The sequence below is a fragment of the Aythya ferina genome (assembly GCF_964211825.1).
Source record: "Aythya ferina genome assembly, chromosome: 9".
Lineage (NCBI taxonomy): Eukaryota > Metazoa > Chordata > Aves > Anseriformes > Anatidae > Aythya > Aythya ferina.
In genome coordinates, this window is record NC_140305.1 from 4,943,448 (window position 1) to 4,967,262 (window position 23,815).

Sequence of the window (23,815 nt, forward strand, 5' to 3'; positions counted from 1 at the left end):
GAATTACTCAGCATGCCAGGCATTCATACTATAGGTATTCAGTCAAAGAAAATATTTGGAGAAGAAAATGCAGAATGAATCAAAAGAAAGAGCAAGGGAACATGGTGCCAGATAAATGCAGACAGAATTATGACTGCTAGACAGAACTGTTTCCAGCTTCTAAATTTTATCTAGACTGTGGTGATAAAGACAGACTATCAGTATGCACGCCAAACTAGCTGTCTTCCTTCAAAGCATGAGATTATATTGGGTGGATCCAGAAGGTGTCTGAGGCTTAATCTTAGAAATGGTACTTCAACAGAAATAAAGTGCTCAGGAAAAAAAAGAAAAATGATCTTTCTGGAACTTTTTTTTTTTTTTTTTTTTAAATTTGATCCTCCCATGTAAACAAGAGACAATACAACCTTCTGGGACTCTTGCTAGCCAGCAGTCTCAAAACTGCAATGAAAGAAGGATTTCAAAACTATTTCACAATTGCATTTGGATGAAACATGTGTTTACTGTATGTAAATGAACAAGACATTCTGTTCTTTTAGGATGCAACAGACCCTCACTGTGTTAGACGATTTGGCATACTCAGGAAAGTGGTCTTCTTCAGAAGATGCTGGACTGACAAATAGTTGTTTTTCACTGGATGTTTCCAGACTTTAAAAAAAAAAAAAAAAAAAAAAAAAAAAAAAGGAAAGAAAAAAAAAGAGAAAAAGTACCAAAGTGCAATTTTTTGGCTCAGAAGTCACTTAACTTGATGCTCACTTGTTTTGTTAGCTACAAATAATGACAAAATAAGTTACTTAATGAAAGAAATGTGGAGTCTGAGTTTCCTCTGACAATAAATCTCTCTTGTACAGTTCACATTTTAAAGCAGCATGTACTCAAAATGTAACCAGCCCCAACAGCTTGAAGTGGTTGATTTTTCTGCTTGAAAATTCCCTTTAATAGCTTGGGTGTCCACATGTAGCCAGTGTATGGCATGGCATGTGTGCCAGCAAGCCTCTTCCCAATTAACCCATGTAAAATGCAGGATCCATTGCAGATTTGGGAAGTTGATCCTTTACCCAGCTGCTTGTGTAAGGAAGGTGTTTAGCTACACAATTTATTTCTCTGTTTTTCTGTTCATTGTTAGCTTATCAATTGTTGGGTTATGGAGGTTACACCACAGCAGGGGTACTTTTCACCTTGCGCATTATTTCTAGGTGCAACCAGGGAACAAAACTATATAGGACTGCAAGTCTACATGGACCAAAAGCTGCTCTTCTGTGAGTCTTGCTGCAAAGAGGAACTGCTACAGATCAGAGACTGCAGCGCCTTGGCACAGGGGTTTTATTGTTTGCAAGTCTCCTCTGCGTTGCTGTTCGAACACCTCTGCTGTTCTTAGAAGAACTCCAGCTTGTGTTTGCCTCAGCTGGGGCAGAGGCTAGGCCTCATTTAGGAGGCTTTCTGGAAACTGCTGATAGGCTTCAGGCTAGCCTTGGAAAGTGCTGAGGAACAAATGTGGAGCTGAGTAGTGATTTACCGTTCCCAGGCCAACAAGCAACACTTACGTGCCAAGACGGCCAACACTACGCTGTAACCCACAAAGTTTCTCAGCTTGCCTGGGTCTGGTTCTTACCGATGTCTCTTGCAGATACTCTGGCCTGGCTGGGCCATGCTTGACTGAAGGCCACAGGGAGCAGTGAGGGCGATGGCATAAGTCATTCTCTGCCTTGGTTCACAATTCCACTACTGGCTGTCTTAGTGAGCAACTGCTTTTATCACTCTTTTTCATCTCTATGGCATGAATCTTATCACATAAAACTAGTTCGAGATGACAGAATCATGCTTGTCAGGAAATCTTCCTCTGTTGTAAAAAGACTATTTTTTTTGGCTTTATATGGGAATATTCAACTATCTGATTGTGTAGATTTTCCCTTGCTCTAATCCCACACTAATGGTGCTTCTAGTGAGGGGAAGAATGCAGCCTTTGCTGCTGTGTCTCTGGAACGTTGTTCTGCTCAGCAAGCACAGTTTATAGCAAAACATGGATATCTTTCCCTCGTTTGATCCCTCTACACAAATTCACCAGAATACTGCACAATCACCAGTCCTGCAGTGTTTCCTGTAGCAACTCTCAGTTTAAATGTTATACTAAGGAAAAGCATTATAAACATATGCCGATTCCCTAGCACAGTCTGCTGTAACCATTTATGAAATGTTAAGGGTATTACAGTACTGCATCATCTTCTCCCCAAGCACAGCGACAGGTTTTGCAAGGTACTGAGTATCAATTCTTGCTGGAGCTGCTGGGACACAAGAGATTGAGGAGTGAAGATTAGAGGCCAGGCTGCCACATCTAAACACAAACCGGAAGGTCCAAGGCAAGCTCATTTCAAGTTTGGAAAAGTTTGAAAATCTCAGTTTTACCTTCAAGACAACTTGTCGTCAATATTAGTTGCATCTCCAAGAATATGTCAGTTGAGAAAAACTGTGCTTTTGAAGCAGGTTTTCTGAACCCATCGCCTACCGTGTGCTGGTTCTCTGTGTTCACTGGTCTTGCAGTGCCCAGCTTCGGTTCCTTTTACAGACAGATAACACAGCATGCAGCTCCAGGAGGACACCTCACATGCTCTAGCATGTGAGCTAATCAGCACTCAGCCTATGGGACTAGGCTGAAGTTAATTTTAAGACCCCTGAGATGTGTAGACCACAGTGTTAGGTCCTCACCACTAATTGCTTTGGTCTGCAAAGCCATAGCTATTGCTTCCCACAGGTGCTAATAGTGTTGTCATCAGCTTTATCTTGAGTTTCAGAGGTGCAGGGTATTCCTATCTCTCATTGAAATAAGCTGTGAGAGCTCAACGTTATTAGTACTTTTTTTTTTTTTTTTTTGAAAATAAAGAGTAGACCCACATTCCAGAAAACCGTGTGAAAGGTGTACAGATTTTCCAGAGAAATTCAGTTCTCTGAGTTAATAGAAGAACAAAATTTGAAAAATAATTTCTCAGCAGCTTTCTCTTGTGACACATTTAAAATAAATATTTTTGTTTGATAAGTTGCATTATTTTAAAGTCTGCAGGTTATTCTGGATGTTCTTTTTTTTTAAAACTTATTTTGCTATGTACTTATTTGCCAATCTATAAATCCAACGTCATAGCGAAAATGTTTTTGAATCATGAAAATATCTAAATGCACAACACACATGCCATTAGGAACTGTCAAAGAAACACTCTTCCAAAAGATCACAGTGTCAGCTGTTCTACATTCATATAGCAATACAGGGCAGAGACTATCAAAGAGAGTAAAATTATTTTTTAATGACATGTGAATACTTATTTAGCCATGTACTGAGCAGATTCTACAAGGCTCTATACAAAACTGATGCAGACTTCAAAATCCCTTTTGACTCTATGATGCAGGGATTAATACCTCTAGCTACACACAGATACTTTCTATACCTTCTGGCATTTTTGTAGCTCTGCTTTTGAGCAGACTGTTTATCTTTTGGAACAAGCTAGTCCTGCTTTTGGTATGGTTTTATTGCCCTGTACTTTTTGTTGGCTCCCTTTCATCTCCCTTCCATCTCTCTATTCCTGTCAGTTGGCTTCTTTCTTTGTGTATTATACTCACACCAAAATATGGAATTTGCAGCATCTGGCTGTTCCTTGATGTTTCCTGCCATCTCTTCTGTTCCTTTACATATTCAGGATGTTTGGCAATCTTTTACCCATGAACTTCACAAGCCAGATGAGGGGATTTTCCTCTACCACCTTGCTGATCAGTCTGCTTTGTGGAACTGGAAGATGGGGCCAGCAGCTTCCAAGCAGCTTGAACTGCAGGAATGCTGGCACATCACCTCCTTCATGGTCCAAACCGTTCGAGTAAATAATGAAATTGCTTTTAATTAAGTGTTCAGCATAAATGATAGCACAGTTAGTTATTACACTGGCTAGCAGAGGTTAAACCACAGAAGTTCCAAAATTAGATTTACACTGGATGCACTTTTCAAACATCCTCGCTGGGCTGAATTTCTCAGGAGAAGGCAGGACTGGTGTGAGGCTGTTATTTAAGAAGCTAATGGATCTACACCAGTATAGCTTCTCAGTTCATCCAGCTCAGTCCCTTTGCTGGTTCCCCACTACAGTGGCAGAAAAGGAGTCGCCAGGTATTGACTACAGCCTGGTGTAGCTAAAATGTAAATCTATTTTATCACACACACACACACAGAAATATATATGTATATACTTCAAATGTGGTCTATTGTTTCACCTATTCTAAGGCACATGCATCAAAATAAAGTGTCTGAACAGATGCATACAAGGAGGCTGTGACTCTGGAACAGACCTATTGCATCTGTGATCAGGACAATGCTACCTCAAGTAGCTAGTTTGAGTGTGATATACAATCCAGTGCTATCAGCATGAAAAGGACATATGGTCCCTAAGGTTTAACAATCTGCAGCAACTCAACGATTGGTCATTAATATAGGCAACATCTCTTAGGACATCAAGTCCAGGACCAGCTTAACACACCTGTTGGCTCTAGCTGCTGTTATCCCAGTCAAAACACAGGATGGTAGCATTAACACATGACCACGATGCATTCCCTATACATCTAAACACATATACATACTCCACAGAATTTTATGACCTTGAAAGATACTATAAGGAGTGGGGGAGGCTGCTGGCAGAGACGGGGAAGAGACACGGAAACGGGTCTTCTAAGGATGATTCATACCATCTGCATCAGAGGATGTGAAAGGGGAACTTGCTACAGTGTAGGCAATGACCACATCTGCCAAATGTGCAGTACAAAATTGTGCTGAGACTGCTTTTCTGGAAAAGCCCAAACAAGTCAGTGTCTCCAGACCAACTCCTTATCCTCTGTTAGTTATAATTCTGAGCTAATGAACCCAAACAGAGTAACCAGCATGCAGCTTTGGTTGGGAAAATGTAACAGGGTAGCAATCTGAATAAATCTGTGATGGCAATCACAGCAAGACAGAATGTACAAAACTTGCAGCATGAAGACTACATGATCTTCTCTGTCTTCCTCCATTAAAAATCAGCTCAGTAGTTCTCCAGTGTACACACAACTTGGCCAAAGAACTAAACCCATTTTTCAATGTGCAGCCATCAAGACAATAATCAGATATTAAGAGCCTGGAGATCACTGAGATCGCTGAGAAATCCTCTTAGCCCATGCTAGTTGGCAATTAGAGAAAATCACAGTGTGAAATTTTAGTTTTTAGTTGTTTTCATTATTTGTTCTATAATAATTCTTACTCAACTGTTACTTTTTAACATTTTTAACATTAACTTTTTTTAACATTTTTGAATTCGTTCCAAGTCCACCGCCTCTAAAGCTAAACTTAGGCAAACTAGCCAAGCAGAGAACTGATGTAAAAGGAAATGGTTTTGAAATACCAATGACTGTAGCCTACAACAGGCAAAAGTACTATGCACTTTACTCAATCAGTCACTTTAATTGATAGCTGCTGGCCCATATCTCAAATATGCAGTGAAATGAATTACACACAGTTATTGTGACCTTGCAAAATAAATAGCAAAGCCCTGAAGACATACTAAAAACATAGAAGGAAGTAGAACCATTTTCTCTGTTTTGTAAAACATTTCATTCAATGAAAAAAGCCAAGGAATACATTTTTCTAGATGATTTAAGATGCAGTATGCTGATGCTTCTCTTCCAATAGCAACAATTAAAATAACTTGCTTGTGTAACCAAAGCGTAGACATTATTTTTACTATTAACCCATGTTTCTTTAAACAGGGTTTGTATGTTTTTTCCCCCCTTTTTTTGTTCCATAACCTAATACTTGGATAGTAATTAGTGATAAATCTACACGAGGAAGTTCTGCTCACAACTCAATACATCCGCCTTCAAAATTAAAGCTGCTTTTCACATTGAAGTCTTTTCATAATGTTTTAAGGAAACAGGCAGGCATTTTGGGCTCTCAGCCAAGGCTTCCCTAAAAGTCAGAAATGTGCTCAGGTCAATATTTTCAGTAGCACTTTTTAAAAAATATTGCTTGAAGAAGCATTTATAACCTGCAGTTTAAACATAAATGTGGGCTCTTCTTAGCTAAGGACTGCTTTGCAAGCTCCAGATCTTCATTTGATCATGTCAGTTAATTCTACCAGTCATTTTCCTGAATAAATAAATAAATATGAATCTGAATACATATGAACGTCCTCTTTGATGCAGAGCAAAAGAATTACCTTGCTTTATTGCACGAGGCTGTATTCATGCCCAAAGAATGAATGCTGCTGCTTGGGTGAACAAACAGATGAGAGCCATTTCAGCCTATGCTCCATTAAAAATAGTGGAAGGACACACTCATTGAATTAGAAAATGTAGAAATAAGAAAAATAATATATTTTTTCTGTATTTCAGTTTTTAGTATAGACATTTAAAACAAAACCTTTTAGGATGATGACAGAAGCCTCTGGGGAATGGGACTGAACCTCCACTCTGCAGATCAGGGAAGCTGCCCTAAGCAGTGGTGACAGCATCTGCATTCTTGTCCTACTGTGGCAAAGGTGGACATGTGAAAGCCTAACCAGTGTGTGTCTTAATAAGGGATGGGTGGTCTTTCTTAAAAAGTCATTATTTGCTAACATGTACCACTCAGTAGTGTAACATTTTTGGTCTACATTTTCATTCAGCTTTATCGTGAAATTAATATTAGTTAATACTTGGTTCTTCAGTTGTTCTTGGATGCTCTTAACTTCTAGAAGACCATAGCAAGGCAGAACTGTCCTGGGGCTATTCTATTCTACATCAATAATGAACTGCTCTGCCCTGGAGGTTCAGAAATACAAACATAATGTTAAGAAATTTTTTCCCCTTCTTGTGTAGGCATGGTGGTCCTACAGATTGAAGCCAATACTTCTAGAGGTATCAGCCTTGTACTAGTGATTGTGCCTCTGCCAAGAGAAGCTCACACCCACAACTCCACGTGAAATCAGCTCCAGCTTTTAGATATTGCCTCTTGAATGGATTAGACTCGTTGGGCTTCTCTGATTTGCTTGGCAGCTTTATGTAAGGAATGCATTTAAGGCTGGTTTAAATAAATATGATTTTTTTTTTTCAATTCCTTAATAATCAGAAAGATACAACAGTTAATAGAGCTCCCATTAAGAAATGCCGCAGTCTCTTCATTTTGTCAGAAAGAATTATTAAGGAGAGCAAAGGTCACACACATTGGAAATATGCTTCTGCTAGAGCAGCTTATTCCTGGAAGAATAAACACAGACAGTACTGAATTACTTTGTCATCATTAGAAATTGTCAGAGTCCCATAGTGCCTGGGAGAGCAGACAGGTTGGCAACCACACAGGACCAGGAAAGAAATGCTTGCATTGAAAAATACAATGAACATTTTAGTTTAGTGCACGTAGCAATCTTAGCTAATAGTAATGGCTAAGAGGGGTTGCTGGGAAGGAGCACAGTTTTTAGCTGCTGCAGTGGGAGAAGGTTGCTGGCAATAACACTCTCCTTGGTGTTGCACCTTACTGACATCATTTCTTGGTGAACGGCCAAGGAACTTTTTTTTGAGAAAAACAGATAACAAATGTAAATATTTTCCCAGGAAATAGAAAAACAGTCTTGTGAGTATTAATTCCCCATTTAAATGGTATAAAAGACAAGGTTTTATGATTCTTTTTTTTTTTTTTTTTTTACATGAAAATGGGATGTGGTAATGACAGTAATTATAAAATTAATTAATAACATAGTAAGAAGAAATTTAATGGACAGCCTGACACTACAGATAATAAAGGTAATTTAAAAAATCCTTTCCAGATTTTAGACTGAAGTAATTGCTAGAATATTTTTAATGATCTCTAGCAATAATATAGAGAAGATAGTAAATTTATTTTTAACTGGTGTCTCACAGCACAAACTTGTGCAGGTGCGGCTGCCTCCAGTCACTACCTTCATTAAGGCTGCAGTAATCCTCTGCCACTGCCACACTAAAGCTTTCTTCAAATCCCGTGCTTCTTTGGAAGATGCTCACTGTATTCACCTTTTCTTTCTAAAGAGAAACACCTTTCCTTGTCCTTTCCTGTCTCACTTCCATTAGCCAGATGGAAGATAGCTTGGACTGTTCGGGGCATATGACGTATAGCTCCTTGGTCCTTTCTGTTCCCTGTGTGGGTAACAACATTTCAGTCTCTCCGTCTCCAAAGCAACTGAATTTTAATTTGACCCAACTGCAGTGTCCACACCAGCAGGGCAGGTGAGAAAAATGTACTTAGTAGCCTGTGTTTCAAATCCTCCCTAATGATCACTGGTACAAAGTGACCTCCTTTCTCAGGGCTGCTGTGAGCCATCACAAATACTTATGGACCATAGAGGTCTGACTGACCAGCCAGTATAATAACCTGTTTCTGATATAATTTCCCCTCAGTATAAATACAGGTATGTAATTTTATTTTAATAAAATCAACACTTTCCCGTTTGTGTTCCAAAAGAATACATTTATAGGGAAAAAAAAAAAAAAAAAGATGCAGAAACCCCATAAAAAGAAAAATAATAGATTATTCACAGTCTAATAACTAATATAAAAAATAATAAAAAAGAAAGAGTACCATTGCTACATAACTGATTTTACATTTCTGTCTCCTCAGAACTTTCAAAAAGATTATGGAATTTGGGCACCAACATCATTTCCAACTATGAAGGTAAATACCAACTCTCTTTAACTGGCCCCCATAAATACTATATCCTTGACTCCCATTTTAAACTTCTACAGAAAAGGCATCATTGTCCAAGTCATAATTGCTCAGAATACAGCTGATAATTCATTATGTCAAGAATTCTGTAATCTTTAAATATGTGTGTACATACATGTTTGTGTATCATATGTGCAGTAGGGATGAATTACTGAACCTTCCAGGCAGGATGTCTAACGGTCACTGCTCCCAGCTATGGGGTGTTCCTTAATGTCACACAATCACCAAGGGAAAGGGATCAGAGGGAAGATATCTATTCAGCACAAATATTTTCACAGTTGCTGGGGAGCTTACAGAGAAATGGCATTTAAAGACTACATGGGCAATTATTCAAATTGGTTTTATCTGAGAATTGCGCCAGATGTCATGGGTCTGTAGGTAACTGGAGTACCACCGTGAAGATGAGTACAGGTAGAACTGGGCCCATCACTGCCAGCTGCTTAGATCAGAATAAGAAATTGGAACCATGTGAGCATTTAGCAGGATAGAATATAATGCAAGAGGGAAAGAAAGGAAAAAATAAAATAAAATTACTACTACGGAAAACTATGAACTTAGATAGTTTCTGAAACTTTCTTTGTCCTAGAATCTGCCAGAACGCTCTCAAGTCTTGTTCCTGTCATTGCAGTGATTCAAAATAAGAAAGAATGCAGCATTTAAAATGTTTGGCTCATAGGAAATAGCTTGTTAGAACATGAGGCAGCTTTCTCGTGTACATTTTTCATGTTCTGCTACAAGAAGATCAAAACATTGTGAAGGATGTGTATTCAGCTGAGAAATGATAAAAATGCCACTTCTAGCTTAAGACATACTTTTGATATTACATCTACTGCACATCTAAAACTGTCAGGCTACAATGAAATTTGCCACCTATATTTTACACTTGTATTAAGTGAGAACATGAGAATTGACCTCTAGTAACACCATGTTTGACAATTCTTGTACATATAACTGTTACCAAAATGATTTTATAAACCAAGGCTGTCAAACACATCCTGTTGTAATCTTTCGGGAGACAGAATGCTACACTGTATTTTTAAAGCCATTTTTACAGCCTTAAAATGTTCTCTCAGGTCATATTAAATCATTTGCTGTGAATTATTTTGTTAGGCAGAAGAGCTTGTCAATGCTGAAACTGAGAATTGCTCTGTCAAGTTAGAGGTACAAAAAAAATCTGATTTGTAATTGAATCCATGTATTCTTTGCAATGGAGTACCTGATCTAAAAGAAAGCAAACTGAAATGTTTAAAAGTACAAGAGACAAGTGAAATTCTGCCTGTCTAGCTTCTAACTTCAAAAGCCATAACAGCATGGATCAGACTTGTACATGAAACTGCAATTTTATATTTCTTCTTGTACGTTTTTTATTGCTGCACGGTCTGTGCTTGGGCACCACCTGAGCCAAGTTAGCATTTGCTTAACTCAGTCTTGATAGTCTGAGCTTAATCCTCTGCTTAAGATTGGGTTTTTGCCAGAGAGCAGAGCTTAACTGAGGATTTCACATGCATACTTTACACCAGAACATCTTGAAAATATTGAAAATAGTGATTTGGGGGATTGTGCCATATTACCAATACTTTTGTGAAGGCACAGCATAATTTCCAGATTAAATGCAAGTTGACCAAAGTCCTGTTATGTTCACTCAAAATGAGAGTCACAAGGAAAAAGAAAAAGAACTGCCCTTACTATGCAGATATAAACTAAGGATTATTTTTAAGAAAAAGTACAATGTAAATCAAAATGAAATGAAGCCCAGCATGTGCAGGCTGCCATTAATAGACAGGGAGCTGGCTGCATTAGGCCTGGCCCAGGTATGTCATGGAGAAGGGGGCAGCATGGGGAGATGGGCCACCAGCACGCAGCACTGCCAGCTCTCACCTCTTGACTTTAATTGTATGCGATCTTTGTGTTGAGCGGGAACTCTGTACGTTAAGCATGGAATAACATTGTATAACTAACTTGAAAAATGGTGTAACTTCAGCTTAAGCCTGTTGGTGATCCCACATTTCCCCATGTTAATTTCTTTTTCTTCTGATGACATATATCATCTGTCAGCACTGTGGAAGGACACTCTGAATCAGCCTCTGTTCCCCAGTGGTTCAGCACTCTGAGGCTGCTCGTTAGAAAGCTTCTTCTGACAGTAATTTATAGTCCAGCATTCCAGTGAGCTAATTGCAGGTAACATGCCTGGAATGGCAACTAGACAGTTGCCACTCGCCATGTGAGGAAATGTAATTATGTTAATTACCACAGCTCTCTGATGCGCTCCTCTCGGCCCTGCCTAGCCATGGGGACAATTTCCAACCTGGCTCCTGTAGGCAGTGGCACCACTCTTGGCTCCAGGGGAGGTCTGCTTTGCCACGGCCTTCATGCATGCCATCACTTCTCGTTAAATCAGTTGTGAGCTTACTGTCCTCATGGTATCTTTTCAGAACATTACTCAGAAAAAGAAATGCCTTCATCTCCCTTCCTTTTCACTGAGTTTTCCTGTGAAACAGGGTATCCTGCTAAGGGTCACCTATTTTATGCCAGTCAAAGCCTGTATTTTGAATGACATTTTTGCTTGACATCGGTGTGCTTCCCAGAGCTACACTCAGTTGAAGTGAGCTCATTATCGATACTTTTTGTATTCCTCAAATTCCTCTCAGTACTGATGCTAACTTTTTGAAAGTGTACTGTGATTCTTTCCATTTAGGTCTTGCACAGGACGTGGTGATCAGTCATCCGTCTCGTGCTGAAATCTCCTGTTACACGGATCTTCTGGCAACTCCATTTTCTCTTCATTTTTTCACAAGACATACGAGATGAGCCCAGTACCTACTGCACTGACACACTGCAACCACAGCACTTCAGCCCTGGGCTGACAGACAATTTTGTCTGAAGTGGCTCAAAAGCAGATGTATTCAAGTGTGTCTTTTTCTAAGCTGCTTTGATTATGACATCTATGAATTTGTTTTTTCCCTGTTATTATGCACTATAAAATCCCACTGTATCTTTACTTCCTGTTTTAAAATGATTAGAAGTCTAATGTATTTTGATAACATGAAATGTGCCAGCTGGGATGAAATGAAATTTTGCTTTGATTCAAGCATTTCTCTCTATTAATCTTCATACTATGTTTTAGAGATGTCTGTTTGGTTTTAGTTATATTTACCTAAGTTGTGCATAATATGTGCTGTGTTTGACTCTCTATTCACATCCACATGTGTAAATTTAGAATAACTGCTGCAAAGCCAAGGAAATTATACCTTAGATCCAGTTGTAAGAAGAGGAACTGCAGCTTTGAGCTTGGGTCTTTAATCACATTCGCATCCAGTGGATTTGGCTTTTTATATCGACTAGTGCATTTCACTGGCAGATATTTATAATGTAACACAGTGATGTAAGCAGGTGCACAGAACAGATTACAAATAGTAGTTGTAGAATTAAAAATAAATCCTCCTGTAGCAAGAATATTTCTTTACTTCACATTCAATCTCCCACATGATTTTGCTCAGATTTCTGCTGACAAAACTCTGAGTTTATATGTAAATATTAGAACATGTTCAAGATTATTTTCCAAGTCTAAAAAAAATACCATTGCTATAATGTAACAGGGTTGAGGATGCTTCTCGTATCTAGAGTACTGCCTTTGAAGAAATGTGAGTTTCAGATCCTCAGTTGTGTCTTTTCCTCTGGCATATGAATGATCTTTTGTTTTTACATTTTGGTATGCACCAATGGCCTCATTCCTGATGCAAGTGTCCACAGTTAGCATTTGGACCCACTGCTTGTTTGCTGTTTGATAAATGGGTCCTCTGTCAAAAAGCCTTGCCCAAATTAGTGGAATGCTTAGACTCCACATCTTTATACAAGGTTGAGGAACAGGGAATCATTACTGGGACTGCTTGAAAGAGGAAATAGTAATGTGGAAATCTATGTCCTGAGGGCCTACAGTGCTCTGAGAGTCTATTGAAAATAAATAAGTTTAAATAAAACCAACACAACTCACAGGAACTGCGCAGAGTAGATACAAATACAGCTTATCCAGCAGATGGCATCTGGTGACAGTGGCAGAATCAACAAGCCATGACGTTTAGTTTATCTATCGTTGAACACAGATACAAACAGTGTTGAACTTTACTCAGAGATCATCCATTCAACTCCAAACCATTAATGACTTTTCCTAGTGGGAGACAGAGTGTGTCGGTGTGCACCAATACAGAAAACTTAGAAATATTGCTCTGAAAGAGACATTGTGTCTGACGGGCAAAGGTTGTTTTCCAGAAAACAGTATTTTACTGCCTGGAGTTGAAGGTAGCACTTTGATCATGTACATGTGCAGTGTGCTCTGTCAGATCTCCTCCAGGAGCTGTTTCTACATTTCAGAGTGGATGTGAGGGAGATCACTTGCCGTCTCCCATACTCTTTGTCACAAACATGATATCCCCAAGTTGTGCCTCAAGACATGGAGTCCTGTCACACCGGTTAACTGAAGCTGGAAGGTCACTTTACTTCTCTTTACCTGAAACAGAATTAACCCCCTTGAAAATGCTAAAAATTTCTTTTTGGCATCCTCAGAGTGAAAGAGAGAGGAGATCTGAGGGGGGGGAAGTATATACTGGAATATTTTTTACTTTGTCCTTGCCAGAAGAGCTAAAACATAATCTATCTGGGCACTATTAGTAGCTGGGGTGAACTGAATTTATGGCTGTAAGTCACTTACTTATTTTGGAAGGATATCTAAACTCATATATATTGGAATGGAGTTCAGGATGCTAGTGGTGGCATTTAAATGGCACAATGAATCACAAGTTGAGGATATTATTCAATACCTTATATTGTATTATCATATTTGTGACTCATGGTTGATGATACCAGGTCTGGCAGTGTTCTGAATGATGCCTTCAGAAAGAACAATTTGGGTCATTCTCCTTAGGGTTATGTGGTCAAGGTGTTATGCACTCAGCTCACAGGGTTGTGTTATTACGGGACAGCCAGTGTATTGCAATGGATGTGCTGTGTTTCACAAGCACTTGCAAAGAGACCTTCTTCCTAGCTTTCACCAGCTGTCCTGAACTTTAGCAAGAATTTCAAAGTGAGATTCCTTGAAAGTATTGGATGCATTATATTATATACTTATTGCTTAAAAAAGCAGTTTTAATCCATGTCTCTCTTTTACTTCTCTGTGTAAATAGGGGACAGGGAGGAGGCAGAAAGGAATCCAGTGGGTTGCATTGGTCTCACACCCTTCTGCAGCAGCCTCTCAGCACTGGGGATTCAGATTTCTCAAAATAAATACATTTTTAGCAGGAAGTTGAAATAAAAAGAAGACAAAATGTCACTTCTAATCAAGGAGATTAAAGAATTGTCCATTGTAGGTACTCAGAATACACCTTGGAGGAACCACAGTCCAAAAAGAAGAAAGTAACCGAGCTAACTGTGTCTAATATAGCCTAATTAAAGAAGTCGTTGAGTTACCTTCACAGTGCTCTTGCCAATTCATGCTATACCCGCTGGTATCAAAAGCAGTGCTGAGATCCAAACAAAAGCAAATGTCTACTCCCTAGTACTGGCTGTATATTTAGTCAGCTTTACAACACTGGCCACATTAGATTAACATGTTTCTCTAAGGACAACTCCACACAGAAACCATAAACACTGCTGGAAGTTGGGTATTGTAGAAAAATATCTGTGAAGGGTATGAACAGAAAGAAATCATTTACAGCTTCTTTCTTGGTAAATATGTCTGCGGATGTGGATAGACATGGAGCCAGACAAGTGGCTCTGCTGCAAGAAAGCCACTGACAGTCTGAGAATTGATCTTAAGGTCCCCATTTGGGTAACATGAAGCAGAAGACAATGCACTTCTAAACCACCTTATATGATTCATATCATGAATAACACCACCCACATCTAATCTATGTTTGCCTGAACTGCCAAAACATTGCAATCTGTGAAGAAAGCAGCCTACTGAATTTAAAGTGGGTGCCTTGCTTTGAAAGAGCAACTTCTTAGGACAAACACTCCAGGCTAGGGAAAACCTAGGATGATTCAAAGTCTGGAGTGGCTGGTTGTGGTGGAAGTGAAATCGTTTCCTCATGGCTGACTCCTCCTTAAAGGGTCAAATAATTAAAAGGTACATCTCCAAGTGCACAAAACTAGAATCTGTAGCAGCAGAAACACACAAGTTGGGAAGTTTCCCACTTCACAATCTATTGTTTCAACAGCAAATCCATTCTTCCACAATGAAAGAGACCTGGTTCCTGATCCATCACATACAAGCTGATGGATGTATGCTTTCTGATTACTTAGCTGTTAGGTTTTCTCACAGGTGTCCTTGCCCTTTCCTTCCATGCAGCCACTGGGGCTCAGTGAAACTACACAGCTGTAACAATGTCTTCCTTCTCATCTTTCCTCAAAGCTTTGCTTTCCCTATGATCTTTGCTTTACCTATGAGATCTGGTGGCAGTTAGGCTTGCTGATGCACTAGGATCATTGCCATTTGTGCTGATCATATATTGGCTCAAGGCTTCCATGTGATGCCATAGCTGTATGGACCCATGTGTTATCTCTGAGACTGTAAATACAGTGGGACAAGAACTCCCTTGCTGTTCAGAGCCAAGAAAACCAAATCATTATCCAGGGAATGGCTCCCAGACACAGCTGTAATAAACCTACTAATGCTCACATAGGGACATTAAGACCATACTGAGAAGGCCTGGAAGACCTGGGAGGATACCGATCAGAATCCTTCAGGATAAGTATTTATTGTAGATAAACATGAGCTAATTTTATCTATGCTTCAAGCTGGTAGGAAAATATCAGGTTGGGTATAATAGATAATTAAGAAACACCACTAGATTCTTGCTCAGGTGACACAGTTTGAGTGTTTGGGCATGTGATAGTTTTAGCATAAAAGAAGGAACTTCAGTCTCATCATCTCACAAAATGTTTTCCCTAGTCCAGGCTGGATAAAACCATGTTAAACACAGACAAGTGGTGCTATGTGTTCTGAGCTTCCTCTGCTGAAAAGCAGTGTTCATTTTTCAGAGACAGATACCACAGCTGGGGTTGGTGACAGGTTGACTGGAATATACATGGTGAAACCTGGGCATTTGTCAGGAGACGCACTTTGTGGGTTCATAAAGATGCTCATTTTGGATTTACACATATCTAACCCTTTGATTTGGGCTCTTGTCTAGGAATAAGTACTTCAGTAACAGTAACCAATTTTATAGGTTACGGTGGGCCTGAGATTTTTCTAAAAAAACAAAAACAAATGAAAAAACTATTGCTTTTTACACCAAGGGTAGTGACAAAAACATGGAAGTAGAAACTTTTGTTAGAAATCGAACGATGTGTTCACTGAGACATTTTACATCCCAGCTCAGGTACATGTGTTTTTTTCAGCATTCATTCTCCCAGCCCTAAAATGAGCTTCCATTCAATTTCACTTCTTTCCTCAAATCTTCCGAACAGCACACCTTTTTATATTTTATGTTGTCTTCAGCACAACAGCAATTAAAATAAACACATACACACACACACATAAAAGGCAAAACCCAAAAGCCTTTAGTTTTTGTTCAGTTTGTTCCAAGAAAGAAAATGCTCAGAATTGTTTTCCTTTGAGGAGAGGTAAAAGAAAAAGAGTATTTAAAACCTACAGTGTCACTAGACCATTAAAGGGGAGCAAGAATATTTTCTCTTCTCCACTTGAAGACCAACTTGAGACCAAGTCTCTGACAGAAAGGTGATCCCAACGTATTAGACAAGTGACCAGCAGCGGTGTTTCTCTGCTGGTTTTTCCATCACTTTGAGTTGCCACTATCAATTTGCAAACCCATGTTTTCAAAATCCTCCCATTCTGAAGAGCTTAAAAGTGTCCTGTAGCACTTTAATCATGCTCACACCAGTACTGCGGATGTACCTCTCCTCTTGTTAAGATGTATGATAAGAAAACAAAATACAAAAGAGAAGGATAAGAACAACATGAGTTTTATTCCCACAGACTTTACAGTTTTTCTAGCTATTGTCCCAACCTGCCCCCGGGGAGTACCCAGAGAACATGATGCATCTATTGCTGTTGCTCTCTTGACCTTCAACACTGATCTGTTGCCCAATAAAATATCTCTCGAAGGACAGCCTGGTGTCACAGCTGGTTTAGAACCTGAGAGGACCAGTTCTTTGCATAAACATCTTACATTTGTCCTTTTAAGAAACGTATCTAATGATTTCCTTACTGTATTATCTGCTAGCCAGTGCCCTCCACTTAGTGCAAAGCACAATGCAGAGAGTCATTAACACAAGAGAAGGATGTCACATAATGTAATATCCTCTGCTCGGCCACCTACTATTATATACTTTTGTACTTGACTGAGTAGATTAAGTAAAGTACAATAATTTATAAAGAAAGACTCATACAAAGAAACTTTTCTTTTGCAGCTTCTCTGTTCATCTCTGTCATGAATCTGCTCCCACCTACTACAGTGGAAAAGATACATTAAAATTAATATTCTAAGCTGAGATTTTCAAAGGAGACTATGGCAATGAAGTGTCCAAATGTCACTGACATTCAGTAGGAGCTAAGTCCTTAACCCCTTTGAAAATTCTTAGCCCAAACCCATTAATGCATAATTCAAAGAGAGAGAGATTCACAGTTCTAGGAGTCATTTTCCTAACAGGCTTTCATTCTCATTTCTAACAGACCCTCCTTCCCTAGATCCTAACCCCCTGTTGGGGTACAAAACTGAATTGCTTCCACATCCTTTGTAATTCAGAATTCAGTTTTTGCTTTGACTTTTTTTTTTTTTTAAAGCTTTTCCCTTTATATTTAATGACACACAAAGATCTGCATCTAAAAGAGAAGAAATGGAACTCATTAATATTGCTTTTCCATCTTTTTCTTGTCTTACCAGTCATTACGCCTCCTCTAATTGGACACATGCACCAGTTCATCTAGATATATTGACTCCTTACTGTGAGGAGTTAATTTATTTGCATGTTGTATTCTTTGCTTATGGCCACTTCTCACACTTTACCAAAAATTAATTCACTCCCACCAGTTTAACATTCCTTTTGGTCAGCCATTCGTTCTAAAACAGAGTGCTACAATATTTGTAGTCTGTAGATTATGTCCTGAAGAGGACTTTGATGAAATAAATCACGTACAGAAGTTGTGACCTGACCTGATTTTTTTTGCAATTAGCTATTCAAGTAACCCACCAGAAGGCAGGTTTTAATCGTGTTAACAGTCAGATGATGTTGTATTAGCAAATTCTCACTACAAATCTGCTACGTTACATTGACACCTTGTGGCTGCTCTATCACAATGCAAAGTGTTCATCTAAACTAGTGTAAATGGTAGGAATTATAAAACCTGAAATGAAAATATTTGCCTTTTAAGAACTGACCGTAGATGGATGCCCACAAAGGACTGTCTAGATCATATTCAATTTAACCTTTCATCTGATCCCAGTCTAAATTAAAGTATATATGTCATCCAGTGCTGAACATACAGTCAAGACCTATACATCTCCATCTTAAATACGATTCAGATCCCTGTGGGATCCAGCTTTGAAGTTTGTTCCCTGGGCTTACCTCAGCCTCCAGCAGCTCTGGCTGATGTGTTGTACTTCAGCCTCCACACTAAGTGTAGGGAGACAAAGAAGGGACAGCTTTTGTTGTAATGGCACCTGCTGCCAAAATGGAATCAGATTCAAATGATATTTGCAGAAGGAAATACAAACTTTGAAGTATACTGAGTGGAATAACACTCTGAAAAGGTCAGATGGAATGAGGATGCTATGTGCAAGCAGTCATTTTTACTGCCTACCCAAAGAAGGGAAATGGCATGATGCAGGAAGCCTATTTAAAACAGGCAGATGGGCTGTGACATAAAGCCAAGACAGCTCATCTGCTCAATATGTAATCATTGTGTTTGAAACCATTTTCATACAATCATCCTGAGTAACACAACTACCATGGATTTACAAAGGAATGGAACTGCTGAAATGTTAATAGAGGGAAGGATTTCAAAGGGATTCTGATAAATTGGTTACTAACAGTGTTGTGGCCAACAGTCAGTGAATCACTGAGCAGCATGTAATAATTTCCCAGGAAGCCTACCTTCACCACACAAGCCTTGAAGAGAAATAATCAAATAACACTGCTAAGGCTCACAAATAATCTATGGTTCCCCGAAGACTACTGAATCTGCTTTGTCTCATTCCCTTGCAAGGCTGGAGACTCCCCATGTCATCACAGGAAACTCTGAAGTTAGTGATTTCAGTGAAGAAAAGTACTTGAGAATTGTGACACTGGCCTCACATGGGCAAAGATCATCCCACAGATTAATGTCTAGTGATCCAGCATTTGGGATAGAGGGAATGGGACATCAGAGAGTTTTTCCTTTCTCCTGCTCATTTGCTGTTTGGAATAACAGCAGGGGGCTGCCTGTGGGCCCTGCTGCTGCCCTGGCAAATGAATTCATGTGAGCCACTGCTGGAGATCTCCTTCCCACCAGGAGCTGAGGTGGTGTCCAGGGGGACCTTGGACAGATCTCAGATGCCTTTGGGCAAGAATGGCTGGGCCGAATTAGTGATTGCACTACTGGCAGGGGTTAACAGGGTTGTTGGTGTATCTGAAGGAGCTGGGCAGGAGGGGAGCAGAGCAGGTGCAGGGGCCTCTCGCATCCAGAAGAGGGGACCTGGTGTTTTTTTCACAATCCTCCACAAGTATAACGCTCCTCCAAGGCCCAGCTTCAAGAGAAAGCAAAATGAAGGATGTGAAGTGGAGGAAGAGGAAGAGAGAAATAATGCCCGGACTGACTGGGTCTGCACCCATTTCTATTACCACCCAGAACTCTGTGGGGTAAACTCTGCCCTTCACAAGAAGCCTCAGAAAAGAAACCTCAGCTTACTGACAGGCCTGAACATTAAAAAAAAAAACACTGCACCAGTTTGTTAGTTCAAAGTTTAATAGAGTTAAATGATGATTCTTTGAAAAGAATTAGAGCAATCTATTTATTATCACGGACCAGGTATACCACTAAAGAAATTCCTCTAAAAATAACTTTCTGTTATACACTTTTTGTTTAAACTACAGTTTTAAGGATTGATTCTCTAAGTCTAACTTAGAGAATCAGTAAAAGTTACTGACTACAAAACAGTAGCCCAATGCAATAGTTAGTATCCTTAGTATTGCAATAGGATGAAGTAGGTACTTCACATAAGCTTTTTTATGTCTCTCTTCACACTCAGAATACAAATCTGAATTAGCTGTACACACTGACAAATTGATATTCTCAATCTTGCGCTCAATATAATAATGCACGGCTTTGAGTTGCGTACCACACTGTTTTATTATTTATAAAACATCAACTTCAGCTGGTCTATACTACAAATTCAGCAGTCTGGTTAACGATGATATTTTGTATAAACAGTGTGTGAGCAGAAAGAGTGACTATAGGTTTACTGGAAAATGTGCAGATATATCCAAACTAGGTATCAACTACTACTGTGTTTTAGAGAGATGCTTCAGGTCTTGTCAAGCTTCAGACTGGAACATGGGACAGTGTTGGGTTCATTATATTTGTTACTGATTCAGGGGTCCAAAAAAACTCTAAATAACCTCTCATCTGTTTATCATTCTGCAATAAGAATTCCCAGTTTCTGAACCTGTACAACTTGCAAGTACTATATGGCATTCTTCATTAAACACTTTTTCATTGTAAAGTACTGGTTGCATCAAACCCCAAAATTTTGGTGAGGCCTCAGTTATGGCAAACATCTGATAGATATTAGCTGATGTCCTGAAGGACCTGGTAACAGAGCAAATCAGGATCAATTGCTTTTTCTTTTTCTCTTTAACTACTGAAGCCAAATAAAGTAGGCACATCTGGATAGGTGGGCAAGACCACCTCGTCTCCTGAAGGTTAAGGGGACTGAGCTGAGATTTGGGACCAAGAAACATGATCCAGCCCAGGACAGGAAGTCTATGGTAGAGTAAGGAACCAAAACAAATGTTAGGGTAATGCTTTAAACAGAAACCTGCTTTCCTTTTTCTTTCTTATTCTTCCTTTCCTCTTTCAGTCAAATAAGAACCTATGAAATCTCTTCCCTCTCTTTAAAATCCTTGCCTTCCCACCCTTTTGGATCCTGCCCAAACCCTTTCCTGCCCAGCATGTATCCTCATATCCCCTCTGCTCTGCTCTTCAGAAGACTACAGGAGTGAGCCCAGCGGCTGCCTGGACGACAGCCATCACCCCAGCCCTCTCTGCTCTGTGGTTTACACAGCACTTGCAATGAATACATACTGGCTTATGAAAATGATAACAGATGTGAAAAAATTACAGCTTCACCACCTGTTGCTAATGTAATGGATTTAATTACTGGCAGACATTTTGAATTATTTTGAGGTCTGCTACAATAGGAAGATTTTTCTTTTTCCCCTGTGGGAGACCCTTGGCACCATAAAGGCAAATATCTACAGGGGAGACCCTGCACAGCGAGGCCTTCTGGCTCCTTAGAGATTCTTCTGTGCCAGGAATTTCCCCTTGCACTATTGTCTGACGTGTTAATTATTTCTTTGCCTAATTTACCTGCTGAATTTATCTCAGTTACATACTTTCTAACTGTCCACAAACAGACCCTGGTTTCAGCAGCTGTTTTGCCCACCACACTCCTATTCATTCCTATATTGACCAGTGCTTTTGCTACCATCACAAACCTAAAGAGAAAGGGCAGTAAAACTCAAGTTTTACTTACTCCAGATACTTGCTGCAAGTGGGAAGATATCTGTGAATATATATCCTTTGTGGGCAATTTTCCTTCCAGCTATGGACTTGCTTATTGAAATTGTTTCTACAAAATCTCTGAAAAACTCTCTATTGATTTTAATAGATGTGAGACAATTAATTTGATTAAACACTAGTATGTTTGAGCTAGATTGTACCCTCAGTATCTGCTTTGAACTGAGAGAGATGGAATTAATATTCTTACTTACAGCATGATGCCTGCTAAGTGGCCACTGAGTTCAAGAGGTTAAAATGAGCTTCTTCATTAGTTATTGGCCTGGTAGCATCCAGACAGAGAAGGCAATTGACGGGTAGAAATAGGCAAAATCTTGTGCAATCACTGATGGGAGAACTTGATCTAAGATGCGGATGTTTTTATTGAAAACTTTTACTGAGATCTTAGCAATCTGTATCAAATGAAGAGATGAGGGTGGGTACTACCTATGGCAAGCAGAGTGAAGACCCTTTTCTTGCTCATGTGCCTCTGGTTAGGAAAACAAAACAAAACAAACAAACAAACAAAAAAAAAACACCCACCTTGTAAACCACACTAAACCTCTATCTACTTCATTACATAACAAAAAGGTTCAAGGAGGAATACAGAGAAAGTGAAGGGCAGCCAATATGAGACAGACAACAGGAGGTACTTTTCTCAAAATGTGGAATGAAACTGGGTAACTAAGAGTCTCAAGACACCAATATAGATACACTGTTCATTTAAGTAGAATTGCTCAGTTAAGTGAGAACTGTTGGAAGCAGCAGTCAGTGGAGGAAAGCTCTGTCCCTAGAGAAAATGAGTAAGCAAAACATGGAACCAGGAGAAAGGCAGCACGAGCAGCCTTATCTCAGCAAGCAACTAAAGCAGGTGCCACAAGAGTCCCTTTGAATTCAATGAGATAACCAACATGCTGAACCACTACATATATGCTGTTGAACTGATGCCAATCAAGAGCTGGAAGAAAGAGAGAAAATAAATCCAAATGGAAGAATAGGAATACGAAAGCATAATGTCAACACAATATAGTCTTCCTTCTTTTCTCTCACTTTTTCTCTCCAGCCTGAATTTTCTGTATATAGTGTTGTATTTCATTTTCATTACTATTATTTTTAGCTACATTGGAAGGTCATTCATGCCATAATTATCAGCGTTGCTTTACTGATTGCAGCTTGCAACTTGGCCTTTGCTGAGCTTTTCCCTACTGAGCTCTTCCCAGTTGTTGTCATTACAGGGCCATCATTAGCTGTGTCCTGTAGATAACAAAGAAGAAGAAAAGGCTTCTTTAAATTCAGCTGTCTGCTCTTCAGGAAGCTGATGAGTTGTCCTGAAAAAAGATATCAGGGGTTGCTTAGGAATAGAAAGATGACATCCTGCCTGTCATATGAGGCTTCTTAGATTATTTCCTAGATAAGTACAATAATTGCAGGGAAGCATCTTCGGCAGCTGACTGCCCCCTTGCAATGTATAGGTTAGACACAAGGAAAAAATGTCAGGCTTTAGTTACTGTTCTGCAGTTGATGGCATTTTTATGGGGAATTAAACAGTAATAATATGTAATATTGCTTTACCTAGCATCACCTGCAGCTAATATTATTTTTAAAGCATTTAGTACTGTAAATGCATATTTAGAAATTACTGCTATCTGTCCAACCATAAAGGTTCCATTAACGATCAGAAAAATAAAGGTTTCATTAACAATAAAGAAGCAAAGGTACTACAGCTTAAGAAAGAGATTTAAGTTATTAAAAGTCTCATTTTCTCTAAGCCAGAGCATAACACAATACCAAAAGATTGAAGCAGTAGCTCCAGTACATGCACTTGAGCACGTGGGTGTTTAAATTTTTATTATTATTATTTTTTTAGTTAAGATATTTTCACTTAAATTGTGCCTGTGCATCACTTTGTTAGGGCTATCTGTAACTACCACAGCCTACTTCACTATATTTCTTTGTCACAGGGCACAAGCAAAAGGACACTATTACTCCTCAGCCCTGCACTTCTTCACGTGGCCATGCTGTGGCACAGGAGACCAGAAATCGCTGTGGTATCGCACTGCTCACTTGGACATTGTGTGAGGCAGGACTTTGCTCAGGGCTGAGGGTGAATGACCATGTACTTTAATGCTAGGATTGATGCATATCATGACAACGCCCTGAGACGCCTCAGGAAAGTCCTTGCCACCAGCCAATGGACCCAGAGGCTCTGACCCACCGCAGCAGCCTGGTTCCAGCCAGGCCACCAGCCAGGTGCCCAGTCCTCTCGAGGAGATGGACAGAGGGGAGCGAGGCCACTGAAGCTGCTGTCCTTCACCTCT

General features: G+C 39.5%; 2 long non-coding RNA genes across 3 annotated transcripts in view; both read right to left on the bottom strand.

The window, feature by feature from the left end:
• Window positions 1-23,815, bottom strand: part of LOC311441466 — a 293,932-nt gene that overhangs the window by 19,686 nt on the left and 250,431 nt on the right. The gene's annotated exons all lie outside the window — the stretch shown is intronic.
• Window positions 1,369-2,755, bottom strand: LOC311441467. Its single transcript, XR_014695990.1, has 2 exons — window positions 2,401-2,755; window positions 1,369-2,276 (listed from the first exon to the last, which is right to left on the bottom strand). It is a non-coding gene; the product is annotated as an uncharacterized lncRNA (long non-coding RNA).